This window comes from Emydura macquarii, unplaced genomic scaffold (assembly GCF_026122565.2).
Source record: "Emydura macquarii macquarii isolate MOO-44397 ecotype Brisbane River unplaced genomic scaffold, CSIRO-AGI_Emac_v2 contig_2531, whole genome shotgun sequence".
NCBI classification, from domain to species: domain Eukaryota; kingdom Metazoa; phylum Chordata; order Testudines; family Chelidae; genus Emydura; species Emydura macquarii.
Genome location: NW_027132668.1, coordinates 5,059,320 through 5,078,727, shown reverse-complemented (window position 1 = coordinate 5,078,727; position 19,408 = coordinate 5,059,320).

Below are 19,408 nucleotides of genomic sequence, written 5' to 3'. Positions count from 1 at the left end.
TGAGAATTCTTTGTCCTGTTACCTTGCTGCCTGGTCACTAGAGGGAGGTCTAGGAAAAGAATTCAGAGAAGTCAAAGCAGAAATAGAATTGAAAATGAGATCTATTTAAACTGGTGCTTTATGAGTTTTGGAAGACAACTGTCAGAACAAAAATGTCAAATCAACTGGCAAGGCAAGTTAGACACTTTTCCAATCCCCATCTTGACAATAAGTTTATTACAACTGCCTCACTCAGTCTGGGGAAGCACATTACTTATGGAATTCGAGCTTATCTAGTCTTAGCCAGTTAAAAAGTGTGCACAAACAATTTTTCTTCTCATGGAAGCCTTTTATTAGCTGAGCCTCTAGATACATTCTAAATTCTTTCTTTGAACACTGTGCATTGCCCTTTAAAGAAACCTGAAGATGTCGGTTATAAATAGTTGGCAATCAAATATAAATACAGCATAATTACAAAGATTATATTAATCCTTTTAGGAATATGGCAACATGCCAGTTTCTTGGATAATTTCCCCCTTATTCCTTTTAAGGAATGGATAACTGAGCATTTGTACAGCACTTGTGAAAGGAGAGACTTTTCTCTTCAGGTCAGGCATAGTGCTGGCATCTGCATTCAAGTATTCTTGTGTTGCCCTGCCAATGCCATCAATCTACACTGCTTTTTTTTTTTTTAAAAGTAAAAGGCAATTTGAGAACAGTAGGTAGCCACTTAAATAAATAAATAAATAAATAAAACAATGCTGGATTTAACTTGCAGCACAAACCCTATTTGTTTCAGTCCTGCCAATAACAATAATCTTTTCAGAGTTAACCTTAAAAAGGGGCCTTAAAAAACCCAACACCATTCCCCCCCCCCCCCCATGGGGAGGGTTCTGCCTTTCTGAATAAGGTGTCTGTTTTACAAGGGAAAAGAGGGATGGTGTCCATCACTTACTGCCAAGATGAGTACTGATATAGAAAGCCTACTCCTCCTTACCTGGGCATGAAGGCAGTCATCTAGCCAGGAAACACTTTAAACACCTACAGGCCGATCAAGCAAAGGGAACAACAGTTGCAGAGCTGTGCCAAAAGGATGCTGTGCCTGCTCCATTAATATACATGGGAAGAAAAGGGATGTGTATGTGTGAGAGAGAGACACACACACCATTATTGGGGAGGGGGGAAGAACAGGGAAGGGGAACTTACTTGTAACACTCACCTGCAATCAAGTGTGTCATTGCAGTTGTGAGCGGCACTAGATTTGGGTTTTTCTTTTTTTAAATTATGGAACAGCCAGCAATTCATTCCATTCTGAAATGGAATGCTGTTCCTTATTTCATTAAAAATGTAAGTTCCATAAAATATGGATCAGCAGCAGGCCCCTCTGGTGAACAGCAAGTTACAATCTTACCAATTTGAATTAAATTATTTGTGTTGGTTTTACAATCTGGAATGCAAAGTTGCACACATCAATGTGTCTTTCCAAAAGGTTGAAACAATTATAGCATTTCTAGTATGTTGATGTCTGCACAACATAGTACAGTCAGGATGTGTGGGAGGAGTGGATGGAACTGTTCAACATTAGCATTAATAGTTCTAAAAACCCAATATTGCAGAATGGGAAGGTGTATGGTGCTGCTTTCTTGAAATAACCTGAGTCCAACTTACCACATAAGATTCTAAATATGAAACTACCTGATTTTAAAAGGAAAAGGATTATTGAAATGGATGCTTTAAAATGAGGAAAATCACCATGTTATGATGAGGTGGGGGAAAACCACTTTAAAGCAAGGGGAGAGGAGAGCCCATTATTGGAACCTCAAATTCAGACTTGTTTGAATTGCAAGTTCGTTTGGAATTGAATTCTTGGATCGGAATCTGTCCCTATAGTTTAGGTTCCAATCCAGAACATAAAGGGACCCTATTTTCTGGATCTGGTTAATTTGCAGCTGAAATCTCAAAGGAACATCTGTTTCCCTGAAATTCCAGCTCAAGATGGCATGGTACTTAAATCAGGTCTCGTCAGATGAGACATCCATCATTAGGCAAAATCATGAAAGAATGGCTCATGACATTTTAGCATCGTACAATGGAATCCAAAACCAACCCTGAAACTGACTTAGCCTCAGGTTTGAACTCCAAACTTGGCCAAAACATGCTTTGGGTCAGGATCAGACACATACTCTTTGGAAGGTCTTTAATTTAAACAAATCATAAAATGTCAATATCAGGCTTATTTAAAAAAAAAAAAACTTGTTTCTTTTTTTAAAATCTTATTTAAAACTCTTAAATGACCTGTATTTCTTTGAAAATAGCATTTGACTTTGATTCTCCAACTAAATTTTTTTCACAAATCCTTTTGTCAGTTTTTTCATAATATAAAACATGTAGGAAAGAGCTCCTTTCTCTTTTGATTAATGAAGGCTAGATTTTGAAATCCATCTGAAGATTAAGGGCACTGTCTCCTCTATGAAGTCATAGTAAATTGAATGTTATTTATAATTTATAGGAATGCTGAGTAGGAGGAGCAGTGCTGCAATATATGAGCTTTCTTCCATTTATCTAATGAATATAATTATTTCCTAAATCTTATATGTAATTCTTTTCATGGAGGAAAAATATTCTGTATAGATTTTAAAGAGTAGTATCACTAAACCTCATTAAACTTCTCTTCTTTCCTTTTGAGATGTACTGAAAACCAGTAACCTAATGTAATGCTCCCAGGTCTACATTGCGATATATCCCATAAAAGCACTTCTCACACAAACAATATTCATTAATATGTATGTGCCATGTATGTTTTACTCATTAATTACACATAAATACATTTACTTCTATGGTCTGAGCCTATGTCATGCTGAACTCCCTACCTTCCATTTAAATTAACGAAGTGCCTGAAGACCTCTTGAGATGTAACAAACTAAAGGTCAAACATCCATGGAAGTCAATGGGAGAATTTCCATTGATTTTTAAGTGGGAGTTGGATCAGCCCTAATCTCACAATTAGGGAAAATACCCTTGGGGAAAACACCCACAGGCCATGAGTGGGAGTTATGATGGAGTAAGGACTCAAGATCAGTCTGTCATCACACTAGTTTAATTTGATTTTGATGTAGCCTCATATCAATATATGAAACTACAATATAATCAAAGAACCATGTCCTCAACTAGTAAAAATTGGCATAATTCCATTGATTGCAGTGGAGCTATGCAATTTTTTTTCTGCCGAGGATGTGACCCAAAGACCAGGGACCAAAAACTGCCAATTTGAATAAAGAGCATAATTCAAAAAACGTTGGCAGATCCCTGAGTGTAGCAAAAAGAGCAGAAGTTCTATCAGATTCTTATCTTTGAACGTCAGAGATGTGTGTGGATCTGTTTCACATTTACAGTGCAATTTGTAACTCCTGTGATTACCATGTGTGCCACAGAACAGTAATAACTGTCATATTTATATTTAAACTATTGAATCTGTGATCATTAGAGATTCATTTGCTTAGTGTAAAATAATTACTGGGCACACTTCTCAAAGAAAATTGTGTTAGGACATAATTAACCTCTATCATCACTTTAACATATGCCACATACAGGCGTTTATAGGCTGTTTTTAAATCTACTTTTTAAATACTCATTTGTACTGCCCGCACACCTTAGTGTTTTTGTTTACCTAAAATAGGTGGTGGGATATCCTGCCTCTATGCAGCTTCTTTCACTGGGACTCCACGTAGTCAGTGCATCCCTTGGTGTCATTTTCCAGGGGCTGATTGCCATATATACAGTTTGGGAAAGATGGAGTCTATGAATTTTTCATGAAGGGGTTGGACAGATATGTAAGCATTACATGCCCACCTCAGAGTGATCCTTCATTCAGGGTCCATTTAAGCAGATGCGGCCACAGAATGCAGGAGGAATGCCCAGCTCTTCTATAAGCTGTGATGTGCTGTGGATACTCCTGAGGCCAGGATTTGGTCTTCGTTTATATGGCTTGGGTACATTGGGCTGACTAAGACCCAGAATGGGGACTAACAGTTTGTTAGTCATTTTACAAATAGCATGAAGCTTAGTTATGTTGTGAACAATAAAGTTAACCATGTCCTTGTAATATTTACCAGTTTTGAATTCTAAAGTTTCAAAACGGGGGTCAAACTGACAAAGTTTAGAACAATATAAAAGTAAGGCTATCAAAAGATAATGCATTTAAACAGGTACTTACAGAGACTATTAAACTATCAGATGATAACATCTTTAGACTTGTACTATCAATCTCTTCTGAGTCCAAAGCAGTGGTCTAAGGTGAAAGGATGGGCAGCTCATTGCCACTTTTTTGAGTGAATCCAGTCTCACTGGTCTTTTAAAAACTTAGATCTGTTCAGATAATCCATAAATGGTATTTAGGTACCAAAGTCGTCTACTAACTAATAATGCACATAGCTTTTCATTCATAGCTCTCAAAGTGCAAGGTGTCTGTTTAGACAACATCACCCCCATTTTATAAATGTGGAAACTGAGACACAAAGTCATTAAGTTACCTGCCCAGCGTTAACATGAATCCATTACAGAGCCAGGAATAGGATCCAGGACTCAACTTCCAAGCTGATGCCCTGTCCACTAGATCACTATTTTGACACTGTGGCTTGCTCTACACTACCAATTTGTCACTATAACTATGAGAAATATAGTTATACCAACCTAACCCCCGGTGTAGACAGTGCTATGTCAACGGGATGTCTCTTGTGGATATAGCTACCACCTCAGGGGGAGGTGGAGTACCTGTGCCACTGGGAAAAGCTCTCCTATCGGTGTAGGCAGAGTCTTCACTAAACACTAAAGTGGCGCAGCTGCACCGGTGGAGCACTGCAAGTGTAGACAAGCCTTGTGATGGGGTAACTCCCTACCAGAGCACCCTCTCCAATCAAGATGCAGATTATGTGAATTCTTTCACTCTAGCACCTCCTGTTATTGGCCAATCTGATTCCACAGCAGTCTGCATTTTTCATGCCCCAGTCCTCTGGCCAAGTCACCCTTAAGTTTAGTCCCTTCCATGAGAACAGAAAAATCCAAACAGGAAAAAAACAAACAAACCCAAAATCCAGATTTGTAATAGCCTTTATGCCAGGCTTTCAGACCCCATCTAAGACTTGTCAGTTTTTGCCTCTTTTAGTCCTGAGGCTTGTGTGTTCCGCTCTTGCTGGGGAATGAGGGAGAGTACCCATACCCACCCTCTCCTTTCCCACTCTGTGCTATGCAGAGAAGGCCTGTTCCATCAATCCCACACCACCTCCATGGGCTGCTCCCTACCTTTTCCCTGTTCATCAATGTCTCCTGCCTGTCTGATTCCAATTATAGAGCAGTGTCTCCTCATGCAAATTCCTCTAGATCCTCCTCAGGTTCTCTGGTTGACTCCAGAATCCATGTCTACTTTGCTTTGCTTTGCTTCAGGCCTGTCTTTATGGATTGCCCTCCTTTCCTGCTGGGCATAATACTAAATTGGTCCTAATGCCCCCAATTCCCCCCCTTGCCAGGTGGAACCTGGTGGGATTAATTAGGGTCTGAGACTCCTGTTAAAAGAAATCTGATGAGGTTCAACAAGGACAAGTGCAGAGTCCTGCACGTAGGACGGAAGAATCCCATGCACAGCTACAGACTGGGGACTGATGAGCTAGGCAGCAGTTCTGCAGAAAAGGACCTGGGGGTAACAGTGGATAAGAAGCTGGATATGATTCGGCAGTGTGCCCTGGTTGCCAAGAAGGCTAATAGCATATTGGGCTGCATTAGTAAGAGCATTGCCAGCAGATCACGGGAAGTGATCATTCCCCTCTATTCGGCATTGGTGAGGCTGCATTTGGAGTAGTGTGTCCAGTTTTGGGCCCCCCACTACAACAAGGATGTGGAAAAGTTGGAGAGAGTCCAGCAGAAGGCAACAAAAATGATTAGGGGGCTGGAGCACAGGACTTATGAGGAGAGGCTGAAGGAACTAGGCTTGTTCAGTCTACAGAAGAGACGAATGAGAGGGGATTTGATAGTAGCCTTTAACTACCTGAAAAGGAGTTCCAGGGAGGATGGAGGTAGGCTGTTCTCAGTGGTGGCAGATGACAGAACAAGGAGCAATGGTCTCAAGTTGCAGGGGAGGGAGGTGTAGGTTGGACATTAGGAAAAAGTTTTTCACTAGGAGGGTGGTGAAGCACTGGAATGGGTTACCTAGGGAGGTGGTGGAATCTCCATCTTCAGAGGTTTTTAAGCTGCAGCTTGACAAAACCCTCGCTGGGATTTTTTAGCTGAGGTTAGTCCTGCTTTGAGCAGGGTGTTGGACTAGATGACCTCCTCAGGTCCCTTCAACTCTATGATTCTATAATCCTTTATTTGGCAGTGTGGGGCCCATGCCATATCCCAGACAGAATATGTATTTAGGTGAAATCAATCAATAGCTAAATAAATAACATATACATTCAAGTAGTATTTCCCTCTTCTTAGCATCCTCCCAGGTGTCCTTTCATTATTTTAAAAGTGGGTGTTAGAGATTAATGCTGCAATACCAACATGAAGGAGATGACAAAATGGAAATCATTTTAAGTTTATAATCAAACAGTGATTAGAAAAGAACAGAGGAAGGAACAGCTGTGATGGAAAGATCTAAAGAGACAACTAAATCCAGCATATGTATGACTTTTAATGTAAGCTGAGCTAAATTTTAAAACCCCTCAGCAGCTACAAATATTGCTAACAGGTATGTGAGTACTCTCCTGAACAGTTAATAATCGGATTGGGCACCGCTCTCATTTACAATGGTTCCAGACTCACAAAACCCTGGGCCACTTATTTCATGTGCAAATCCTAATGGCTCAGATCTCAGAATATTCTTCCAGTAGATTTGGCACACTGCTTCACAGCTCTCATTGTACTCCTGTTTCCCAGAAGTTCTGTGCTCTTGACTGCACTCCCATCACAGTCTCAGTGCACTACAGCCAAGCATAGCAGTTGTACCTCATACTAATTACATGAGCTCTGTCTCATCCATCAAGTTGGTGAAATAAAGATTTGTGAAGCTATATAAAAGGAAGTATTAGTATGCTGTCACTTGCTTTGAAACCAGGAATGTGCATCTGCAATAAAAAAAAATCTCTACAATCTGGCTAGCCTCCTTAAGAAATCAGGGAATGCACCTGGAGAAACAAAACACTATAAAAAATGTTTCACAGTTCTTTAGACAATCATACATACATTCCTGAAATCAATGGGTGGCAGTGGGTGCTAAGCACCTCTTAAATAAATCAGGCCATATGTTTTTGATTAGAGGCCAGTGTACTTCACAGAGGAGCTAATGTATAAAAGATACAGAAACAATGGTGTGCTTACTAATTATCATTGAAATTGGCTAATATGTCACCTGGTGTGCACGCGTGTGTGTGTGCGCGCGCGCTGGGCCAACTGGGAGTTTAGTGACTGCTTGAGACATTAAAATAGGTTATATTATAAAACATGTAGAATTCATTATCAGGGGAATTCTATAGCCGTGAGCTAAATACTCCATCTACACATAGCAAATGAGTTTACTTTCCCATGAAACCTGCTTTGTATTCACTCCCCAAAACAAAGTACCAATTAGCTAAAGATGATAGTAAAATAAACCATTTTAATTGGGCAGCAGATATTGGCAGTTAAACATAAAAGTGCATATGTAAATATGCTGATTATTCTCAATGCTTGACAAATCTTCTCTTTTCTCTGATGAATGCAGGTGTCTCTTTCTAATGCAGCATGGGAACTTCTACCATCTCAAATGATGTTATGAGATAAATACAAAATTAGTCCTTCAATAGTTAAATTACCACTTTTCCCCACGTATAGCTGAGAGATACCAGGTTTTGTTTTTTAACCTTTGTAACTTACTCTCAAGTAGAGCTGGTTGAAAGTCAGAATTTCCAATCTATGGAAAAGACTGAAATTTCAAAATTTCCTTTCATCCCAAATTGGAACAAAGTGTCAAAATGTCAGTCTCCTGTAAAAAGTAATTTCTGAAAAATTTAGTTTCAACTTTATCATTTTGACTTTTATATATTCAAAATATTATAATATGTAAAACAAAGTACTTTGACTTTGTTGAGATGAAACATTTTGATAAGGTTGAATAAAATCGTTTAGATAATTTTTCATCCAAACTTGAATAAATCGATATGCTCCTGCTCTACATTTTGATTTCATTGCATCAGCATTTTCCAAAGGAAAAGCACTCCACTAGAAAATTTTCAATCAGCTCTACTCTCAAGACTAATAAAGTTCTTCACCAACGGGCATTAGAGTCAGATGAATTATCTTCTCTAGATCCCTCACTCTTTTTTAGAGTGAAAAGGCTTATTAATGAAATGTCTTTCTCCATTCTGTTAGACCATTAACTTCCTTCTACATACATTAAACATAGGTTAACACCCACGTGGTCTGATTCTGATCTAATTCATGCATAAAGAAGCAAGCACTTATGCATGTGTTTAACCTTAGACACTTGAGAAATCATTAACACAAAATTAAGCATATGCATCAGTGTTTGCAGGATCAGGGCCCATATAAGGGGGGTCAGGATGGGATCCACAAAGGGACTTAGATATTGCAGTGCTGAGCATTGTGGCACCTATGAAATCACAGAAACACCACTATGATCCACAAAGCTGAGTTAGGCACTCAGGCTCCCTATACAATGTGTGGGGAGAGAGAGGTGCCTTAGAATGCGATCCACAAATACCAGCAGCTAAAAGGAAGAGCAATTTCTTGCAGGAATGAGTTAGGGACCTGTCTTGCTCCACACAAAACAACGGGAGATGAGAGAGAGGAGTCATTCTCTCTCTGGCCCGATGACTATTCCATTGTGGCTAATTACTTAAATAGTCAGTGGGCCAGAGTGAGAATGACTCTGTAGCCTAGTGGTGAGGGTACCTACCTGGAAGATGTGAGATCCAGGTCCAGTCTACCTGCTACATCCATGCTTTCATTATTTATATACAGTGAAACAGCTTCAACAGGAGAGACTGAGGGAGCCCCACATTGGAATATTTCTATAGCTCAGTGGTTCGACCATCCTTTTGAGAGGTGGGAGAGATCCCTGTCCAAATCCTTTATCCTCCTCTGATAAGGAGGAGGGGAAATTGAACCTGGGTCTCCCACATCCCACGTTGGTGCCCCTGTTATAACCACTCTACTAAAAGTTATAAGGGGGGCAACCAACACCAGTCTACTTCTCCTCTGCCTGGATTTTGAATGACCTGATCCAGTAAGCAGCTTCTGAGAACTGAAGTGGCTAACTCATCTGTATCATTGATCTGCATCAGGCTGGCATGACCACAGAGAGGAGTTACAATGTCAAAGATGTTATATGTACAAACATATCAATACCCCATTACAGAGCAGTAGGCTGTATGCTATGTCAGCCATATCTTTGTCATTGGATGAAATATTGTAGTTGCGGCAGAGTCAGTTGTTCCTTGCAGATGTTGTCTTCAAGTAACCCATTGAAGGGACAGCTGCCAGTTTATCAAATATAGCAGTATCAGGGTCCAATAACGATAAAGACACCATGAAGGAAATGTACAGAGAACCCATCAGTACACAAAACAGTATTAAGTAACAAGTTTCTTAGTTAGGATTTAGTGTTAGTGACCCCAGATTGTGAATTGTGCTATCTGGAATTTGCATGATTTAACACATGCCAATTTACAAGAGTCTTTGTAATACATTAAGAGCAATACCAGTTAGATAATTGGTAATCACTGATTAAATCACACAATTTACCTTGTTCAACACTCCTTAATGAATTGATCGCGGTTAAAGATATGATTTGGTCACAGAGGTCATGGATTCCATGACTTTCCGGGACGTGGGGCTCACAGCTCACAACAAATTAGCAGTTTCATGCATATAATACACAGTATATTTTTCTTCAGTAGCCAGGCCATCACTGCCAGGTAATATAGGTAGAGTAACTATGTTTGTACCCTGATGCTCAAAATATTTAATGTCTTTTGATGTTTTCCATATCTACCCAGTTCTAAATAGACATTCCCAATCCAAATCACCCTGAAATGGAACCAACAATTCCATCTAAACTCTGGAGTCGCCTAGTTTGAAAGATACCAAAGTGGGGAAGTTTCTTGTTCTATCAGATCTCATACTCATTCCTGATTAGATAACATAGCCTCTTGTAACGTGATACATTTGTGATACAACAGCAGTGATACCTTTGTTTTTTAACAATGACCAAATTCTGCCATATTCCAATGAAAGAAGTTTAAAATGCCAGATATATGCATAAACCATATATTATTAAGTAAAAACCCTGGAATCAAAGTAGTAGTTAGACCACTTGTTGGATCCATTCCTACCTTAATGAATGGTTTGTTTTTATTAGATATTTGGATGGCAGGGGTTTGTGTATCAAGCATAGGGCTAGTATATCCTAATGGCCCAATTAATGGAACTATCTCTATTCTTTTAATGTAACAAAACATTGCTATATGAACATCTTGGGTCACTTCTGAATTTCACACAAGCAATATATTGCCCAGAGTCATAAAGCTGAGTCCTAGTGGCGGTGATGTTGGCCTTTCCTATTCTATTAAGACAGGTGGCTCTGACTTGCCAATCTCCTTGCCCATCCCATGAAGTGTGCTTATTTGAAATGTAGTAAGAACCATCTCCAAGTCTAGCCTGATTTAAATGTTGGCACACAGTATTCTTGACAGGTACCTCTGTTATTTGGGAAATTGACTTTTAGGTCACATTGCCTCTCTGGGATACCACTGCAGTTGAGTTTGGAATACTTAGGATACTTTTCTCCTTCCTTCTTTCCCTATTCTTCCCTAGATATTGGTCACAGTTATTGTGATGTTTACTAGGGTGAGTTACTGAATATCACACTATTGTAAGCAAATGTAATTTAAATCAACCATTCACTGGTTGTGCCATAGAATCATAGGGTTGATAGAAGATTAAGGTTGGAAGCAACCTCAGGAGATCATCTAGTCCAACCCCTGCACAAAGCAGGATGAACCCCAACTAAATCATCCCAGCCAAGGATTTGTCAAGCCACACCTTAAAAAGCTCTAAGGATTCCACCACCTCACTAGGTAACCCATTCTAGTGCTTCACTACCCTTCTAGTGAAAAAGGTTTTCCCAATATTCAGCCTAAATATCTCCCACTGTAACTTGAGACCATTGCTCCTTGTTCTGTCATCTGCCACCACTGATAACAGCCTAGCTCCATCCTCCCTGGATCCCCCATTCAGGTAGTTGAAGGCTGCTATCAAATTTCCCCTCACTCTTCTCTTCTGCAAAAGACTAGTTCCCTCAGCCTGTCCTCATAAGTCATGTACTCCAGCCCCCTAATAATTTTTGTTGCCCTCCACTGGACTCTCTCCAATTTGTCCACATCTCTCCTTTAGTGGGGCCCCAAAACTGGACACAATACTCCAAATGTGGCCTCACCACTACCGAATAGAGGGGAATAATCATTTCCCTCGATCCACTGGCAATGCTCCTACTAATGTAACCCAATATGCCGTTAGCCTTCTTGGCACACTACTGACTCATATGCAGCTTCTTGTTCTCTGTAACCCTGAGGTCCTTTTCTTCGGAACTACTGCCTAGGCAGTCGATCCTCAGTCTATAGCAGTGTATGGGATTCTTCTGTCCTAAGGCAAGACTCTGCACTCGTCCTTATTGAACTTCATAATATTTTTTTTGGACTAATCCTCTAATTTGTCTTGGTCACTCTGTATCCTCTCCCTACCCTCCAGTGTGTGTACCACTCACCCCAGCTTTGTGTCATCTGCAAACTTGCTGAAGGGCCAATCCACTCCATCCTCCAGATCCTTAATGAAGATGTTGAACAAAACCAGCCTGAGGACCAACCACTGGGGCACTCCGCTTGTTACTGGCTGCCAACTAGACATCGAGCTGTTGACCACTACCTCTTGAGCCCGACAATCTAGCCAGCTTTCTATCCACCTTATTGTCCATTCATCCAACCCATACTTCTTTAACTTGCTTTCAAGAATACTGTGGGAGACCGTATCACACCTTTATGTTGTGACTGCTTTACATTGAGTAACACTATATAACCCCTGATCTTCAGATAGGAGATGATCGATTAACAAAGATCCATTACCAAAATATCCGCAAAATCTTATCTACCTTGGGTCATGTCCTTCTATTGTCCATAATCTTTGCTGAGTGCAAAGTGGAGCTCACCAAGGGATGTACTGATACCTCCAAGCACTAATTAATTGTCTACCTTTAGCATATATTATATGCACATTTTCTTCTGTATCCCCAGGCTCTGTCTTAAAATTCATGTGGAGAATATATTGTGTTCCCTGATGACAATTCATTTGTCAGTTTGTTGGTTCAATCTTGAGTCCATGAACAACACTCCGTAGATGGATCAGACTGTTCTTTGTTTTTTTTCTATTCAGATAAATTTTATATATAGATTAAATTAATTTAATATAAAGGGGACCAAGCCATTTGCGACACAAGTTATGCTCTGGTATAGCATATGACAGAAGCATGACCTGGTCTCCTACTTTCAAATAATTTTCTTTTATACCTTTGTAAAGTACAATTTTGCTTTGTGTTTTGACTTCCCCAATTCTTTAGCCGTGTACAAATGTACCTGCTTAAAGTGCTTTTGCATAAAAACATCCATTTTAACCCCTTCAACTTGTGCATCACTAACTTCTCACAACAAAATGTTTTGGTAACCTCATTTCTCTACTTGTCATTACCTCAAAAGTAGCACAATTTGCTGCACTAGCAGGAACAGCCTTGGCTGCCAGGAGGACTATGGCATTAGAGTATCTCAGTCTTTCACATTTATACAGACAAACATTCTCAACATCAATTTCATAGTTCTGTTCATCCTTTCCACCTATCCCGAGGACTGAGGGCAGTGAAGAATGTGGAACTTTTGTTGTGACCCCAACGTCAACAAGCAGTTTTGTAAAACATTCCCTGTGAAAAGAGTTCCCTGGGTAGTTTCCATTTTTGCTGGTACACTTCAAAAGGAGAACACCTGTTCCACCAGCACATGGACTGTTGCTGGAGCAGTGTTGGTTCACATTAGGAAAATCCCTGTCCATTTAGAGAATGGGTTTATTACTACCAACAAATACTTATTTCCCCTTTTGTTTCTGGGTAATGATCCCACAAAGTCAACCTGCAAGGTGGACCATAATCCCAAACGTCACTGAGGTGTAAGGAGAGCATTGTTCTTGTTACTAGTAGGATTATTTTGTGCACAGGCTATGCAATCATCACAGAATTCTTTCATATCATTTCTTACATCTGGCCACCAACCCAAAATTTCTAAACTTTATAAAGTTTTATTAGTCCCCTGATGCCCTCCTGAAGGAACACCATGTACTAAATAAATCAAATCTCTCTGAATTTGCTCTGGCACCATCCAAGAAGGTTCAGGGAGAAAGCAGCAAGGAATAGCCCTGGACCTGGAGCTTGGAGTAGAGGGCAGGCCTGGGTTCCTCTACCAGTCCCTGGGGACATGGCACTGACGAGGCAGAGGACAGTAGACCGCCTGATTTGTTCTGGAAAGGCTCTGCTACACTCCCCCAGAAGGAGGAACCATGGAGTGACCTGGCTAGAGGGCTGAGTCACAAAGAGGAGGCTGTGGTTCCTGGAGTGAGAGGGGTCCGCAGGGAAAAAGGATGATGGGAGAGAGACTGCCAGAGGGAGGTGTGAAGTACCTGGCAGAGCTAATCCCCAGGACTACCAGGAGGAGGCACCACTAGCGGTGAGCACACCCCTTAACATATCTCCTGAGCTTAAACCACTGACACTGTTACTTCTCTGGCAGCGATTTCCAAGTGAAAGTACTGTGGCTGGGGTAGGTGGTGATGCCACAGCCTGGTTAAGAGTTCTGACTGCCTGGGTAAGCTGCTAGGGCCAGTGCCAACAAATGGCTTTCTTTAGAGGATGGTTTGGGGAGCAGTTATAAGAGCACAGTCAGGGATGAAATCACTGAGATATCCAAATAAGGTCTAAAAATGGCTGCCATGTGGACACACTGATATGTAATGGTAAATGAGCAAACAAATCTACCTTCTGCTGAAATGGTGTCTGTCCATCTTTGGACAGAGTAATCCCTAGAAAAGAAACCATCTGTTAGTAAGCACACCTTGTTTAGCGACTTGTTTAGAAGCCTGAGGTGCACATCCTGGGTGTCAGTAGCAGGACAGAGTTCATCAACATACTGAAATAAAGCAGCAGCTTTAGAAAATGGCAACTGCATGTTTCAAAAATGGAAGGGAGTTGTGAAATCCTCATTCATACTGTGCCCCTGAAAAGCAAAGGCAAACCCATACTGACAGATGGGATGTGAAGGTACATACCAAAAATCCATAAGAAAAATCTAAAGTAGAAAACCTCTGTAAGTCAGGAGTAAATGTCTTAATTAAGTTGAGAATGGTGGACACTGGCTGAACACGCAAGGGTCACTTGGCTCAATTTGCGATAATCAATTGTGAGCCTCCAAGATCTATTAGGTTTGATTACTAGCCAGATAGGGGAATTGTTGGAAGAGGTGGGGGGACAAAAACCACATTGCTGTAATAAAGAATCTACAGCCTCTGCAATGGATGGCTTTGCTGTACTGGGATATGGACATAGGTGTTGAAGAGGGGGATCAGGTCCTGTAATTTTAACAGAAGCTGCTTATTTGCCACAGTCATTCGCTAGGCAAAAGCCAAAGCCTTATCCTCAACTAAAGGTTGAAGAATACCCCATTAGGAGTGATTTTTTTTTTTTTTTTAATAAAAGATGAATAAATCAGATGACACTGGGTTTTTTTGGGTTTTTTTTAAATGCTGCAATAGAATGAGGAATTACAATAGGGTATCTTCTAAAAGTGGTACATCAAGAATACACAAAAACTATTATCCAGGTATACTACACAACCATATATGATCATGGAATCTGAGCCAAGAAGGTTGTGAGGATCTGGTAAACAGGTAAACACAAAAACATGTAACTCTTTCATTGTCCCTACAAGTAGTAGAAGAGATTTAGAGAAAGCAGAAGGGATGGGATTAGTTTCTAGAAATGCAGATCTAACAGAGGAGAAAGAGGAAGTGAAAAGGTTAGTTTCCTGTAAGAGAGATCTACACTGATATTTATCAGCATATTTACTTGATGATCTCCTACCAACACAGATAGAAGCCTGGTCTATACTTACGGGGAAATTCAGTAGCAGTCAACCGGAGTTACGCAAGCTACATGGAGTAACTTGCCTAACTTATGCCGACTTCCTAAATCCACTTCTGCGTGCCGTCTCCACTACACTGCACCGATGGGAAACGCGTACCCATGGACGCAGTGCTTTGCTTTTTGGGGAGGAGGTTTTACTGAATTAACTTCCAGATTGATTGAGCAGGTCTTCACTTCTCAATCAATCCAGATAAATCAATCTGATGGTGGCAAATTTGTGTGTACATACATACCCAGTGTGTACATACCCAGAGACTGGTAACCAAATCATTTAAATGCATAAGAACATAAGAATGGCTATACTGGCTCAGATCAATGATGCTCCTAGCCCAGTATACTGTTTCTGACAAGGGCTTGTGCCAGATGCTTCAGAGGGAATGAACAGAACAGAGCAATTATCAAGATATCCATCTCCTGTCAACCAGTCTCTGGTAATCAGAGGCACCCAGAGTACGGAGTTGCATCCCTGACCATCTTGGCTAATAGCCACTGATGGACCTGTCCTCCATGAATTTATCTAATTCTTTTCCAAATTGAATTGCAAATGGCAAAGGGTTGTAGAGGAGGCCTGACCCCCTCATTGTGAAGGTAAAGGTCCCTATGACACAGAGGATGCCACAGGGGCTGTATTGGTTTGGTCCCAGATAGTGATGACCATATCCAGCAATTAGAGAGGCACTCCACCTGCTGCCTCAGATTTTTACAGGCCAAGTAATCCCTCCCAATCAGTTTGATGGGGTCTGGGAGGCACATAGTTGAAAGTAGTTGAGTGATTACATAGCCTTCATTAAATACAAACCTCTGTAAAATGGAGGTGCCTGTGATCAAAAGGGTGGGAATTCAGATCACTTCCACAAACTTGCTGGCTGCCTGGGGTGCAACTAAAGCCTCTCCTGGTGTTGCTGTGTCTGGGCTTATTAAAGCCAGGAGTTATCAGAGAAAAGGGAAGTTGGGCTTTTCCTCTGCCTAGGCGTCCTTCTACTGTGACAGTGGCAGCAGCATTATTTTTTTCTTGTCAGCCTGAACTTAAAAGTTCAAGGCTCTGCTATGCCTTAACCATTAAACTGAGCACTTTATTAAAAGCATACCCTTAGAGTTGGCTGTCCTATCTTCTGTTTAATTCCACAAACATATTTGTTAATTAATAGATCCATATATTGATCACTGCCCACCCTGTTTACTTCCCACGCACAGGATAAACACCCATGGTAATTCATGGGAAGCTCTCATGTTTTCTAGATCTGTAGTTTGCTGGGAAAACATTCCATGTAGTTTAGTCAACAGTCAGTTGCAGTATTTTAAGTAGGTTCCCTCAGTAAGATTATATAAACCTACCTGCTGTTTTACCCTGGTAGCATGGAAAGTGATAGAATCCCCTGTCTGCATATTTTCCAACACCCTGATACAAATGAAATTGTTTTAATACTAGCAGGGGAAGGAAGGGAATGCGGAAGGTCAGAGATCTTGTCCATTCCATTCAGATCTGACCTCTCCTTATTACGCTCACCTCTGTCTAACCCTTCTTCACATTCATTAATCCCCTGTTTTAGTGGGAGGAAGAAATCCCAAGAGATCCTTTAACAACCAAGAATCATTTGTCCTTGAAACTCTACTCCTGCCTCTGTGTCCAGCCACTAAGGGTAGCGGTTTCATGGAGACAAAGTTTATAGAATCCACAATCCAGGAGTTATGAAAATCACCACAAAATGCTGGTAACAGCTATGCCAACCATCCTCATGGATGAAACTCTGAGGAGGAGTTACAGAGGGGCTTTCTTCTGGTGTAATCAGTGTGATTTGCCCCCTAAGAACGTGTACTTGTTCCTTGAAGTCTTCCTCCATCGCTTTACAATCCTTATATCCATGAAGGATCCCTTTTGCTTTAAATCCAATTGCTCCTGAGGCATTCTGAAAGTACTTTTTAAATCATTGGCTTTGTTTGTACTGTAATTTCTCATATTCTTCCCTGCCAAAGCTGACCTGGCATTCTCCCAGTTTATGATTAGTTTCTTCCAAGTTGCAAGTGATACAAGAATTAATCTTACTCAAATTGTCAAGGCTCTTTCTTAACCCTTTAGTTTCCTCCCAGATTTTGTATTGTTGCCTGTTGATCCTCAAAAGCTCAGTGTAGTTCTTTGACTTTGGTGTGAAAGGCTTGATATGCCAGAAGTGAGCACTCCATATCTTTGCCCCTCAATTCCGTTTCTTTTCCTTTCTTAGGGATTTCAGTCTGAAATATCCCTGACACTGATTCCCAGGGGCCATAGTCATAAACAGTATCCAGCACTGATGAACTGCCCCTTTTATCTGAAATAAATCTTTTTACAAAGGATTCTAATATCCTGTGATTGTCAGCTGGCACAATTTATATTTCATAGGGCTCCAGCATTTTGCCAGCATTAGCTCTTTCTGGTACATATAATAGATCTATTGTATTTTTTTAAGATGCTCTCTAAGGCATCTAGCTGCAGAAAAAAAGGAAAAAAAAATGCTGAAACCCGTTATCAACCAAAGTAAAAACCTTAACTGTCTTTTTACTGTTAACCTGATAATGACCCTCTATTCAAACCAGCTTGGATTGAACTCTGATTATTGCTCATCTGGGGTGCCATTTGTTACTTAAAGGTTTGGTTCTTTATCAGTAATAGGTTAACCACCTTTATTTACCCATTAGCATTAATCAAAGATCAGTCAGCACAAATACAGAAAGATAAGGGTTAAATACTTTCCTACTCCATTGATATGCATCTTAGGCCAGTGGTCCCCTAGGGGGACATGGAGGAACATCTGGGAGGTGTGGGCTGGGCTGGCCAGCACAAGGTGGTGGGAAGGAAGCATCATCCTCCCCGCTCTGGTCTCGGCCCCCACTCTCATCTGCTGCTCTTGTTCCCTGGCCCAGGTCTCAGCCTAGGGGGCTGCGGACACATGCAATTAATGATAAGGGAGGGCCCGAAAGGAAGAGTTTGGTGGCCACTGTTTTAGGCTGTTACCATGGGCACAAACTCCCCCAAATTAGTTTGTGTCATATTTGCCCTGATATTTCCATTCCTGTGCAGTCTGCACTTGCTATCCAAGGTTGTTGGAAACATGTATCTAGTTTCTAGCAACAATTATATCGATTATTTATTATTTTCAGAAACCTCAGCAAAATACTACTTTATCTTTGTGTGCCCCAAGAACAAAAGCTTACTCACAGCTTTTAATATATTTCAGTATAGAGAAAAATGGGAAAAATGGTTCACTTTAGCATAAGTATGGATTCTCTTAAAAATACGTAATAATGTTGAAATAAGAGGCTGAATGCCGGCCTTTTCATGGTTTGTCAATCACTTTGGTGCTTAGGCGGGAGAAAGCTGCTCAGATGCATAGAGCGAGGCAGCAGTGTGCATGTGCAGAGTCAGAAACATAGGCACCTAGGGAACTTTTAACCTGAAAACACAGGTGCTGAATTAGTTTAGGGACCTACAGGATTCAGCAGGAGTTTTGTGGTTTGCAGTGAAGCCAAAACTGGGACTTAAGTGCCTAACTTGAGATTTACACGGCTAAATCTGGAGTTTAGGTGCTTAAATACCTTTATGGATCTGGGCCTAACTCAATGGAAGTTAGTGGTTTCACACTTGTGTGAAACTAGTGTGAGATCAGAATCAGGCCCCCAGTGTCCTGGGGCGGGGGGGAGAAAATGTTGTTTCAGTCTCCTTTTTATTTATAAAAAGATGTCTCTCTTTTAATATAATTATAATTGGTGCATTTAAAAGAGGAAAACTGATTTGGAAGCCTTTAGCCCATATACCAAGCTGCTGGTTAGGATTGCTCAGCCCAGAGGGGGTTACAATGGTGGCCTTCAGTGATCCTTGTGATCAGATAGATGTAAAGGAAACCTGGCAACACCCCTCCCACTAGCAGCGGAATGCAGGACCTGCTGTGGTGGTTCTCTGCTACCTGACAAGGCTCCTACACACAAGAAATCTGCCTGTGGCCCAAGTAAACTGCTTTTAGAATTGTTCTGCGCTGGTCGAGAGGCCCAGAGTAGCCTGAGCACATTGGATAATCGGGCCCTGCTCTGGGCATAGTTATAAGAGTGAAGAGAAGCCATAGAAGCATGGGGAAAGGAAAAATTCAAATCAACAAACACGTAATATTGGGCCAGAGTGCAAACATCCGAGAC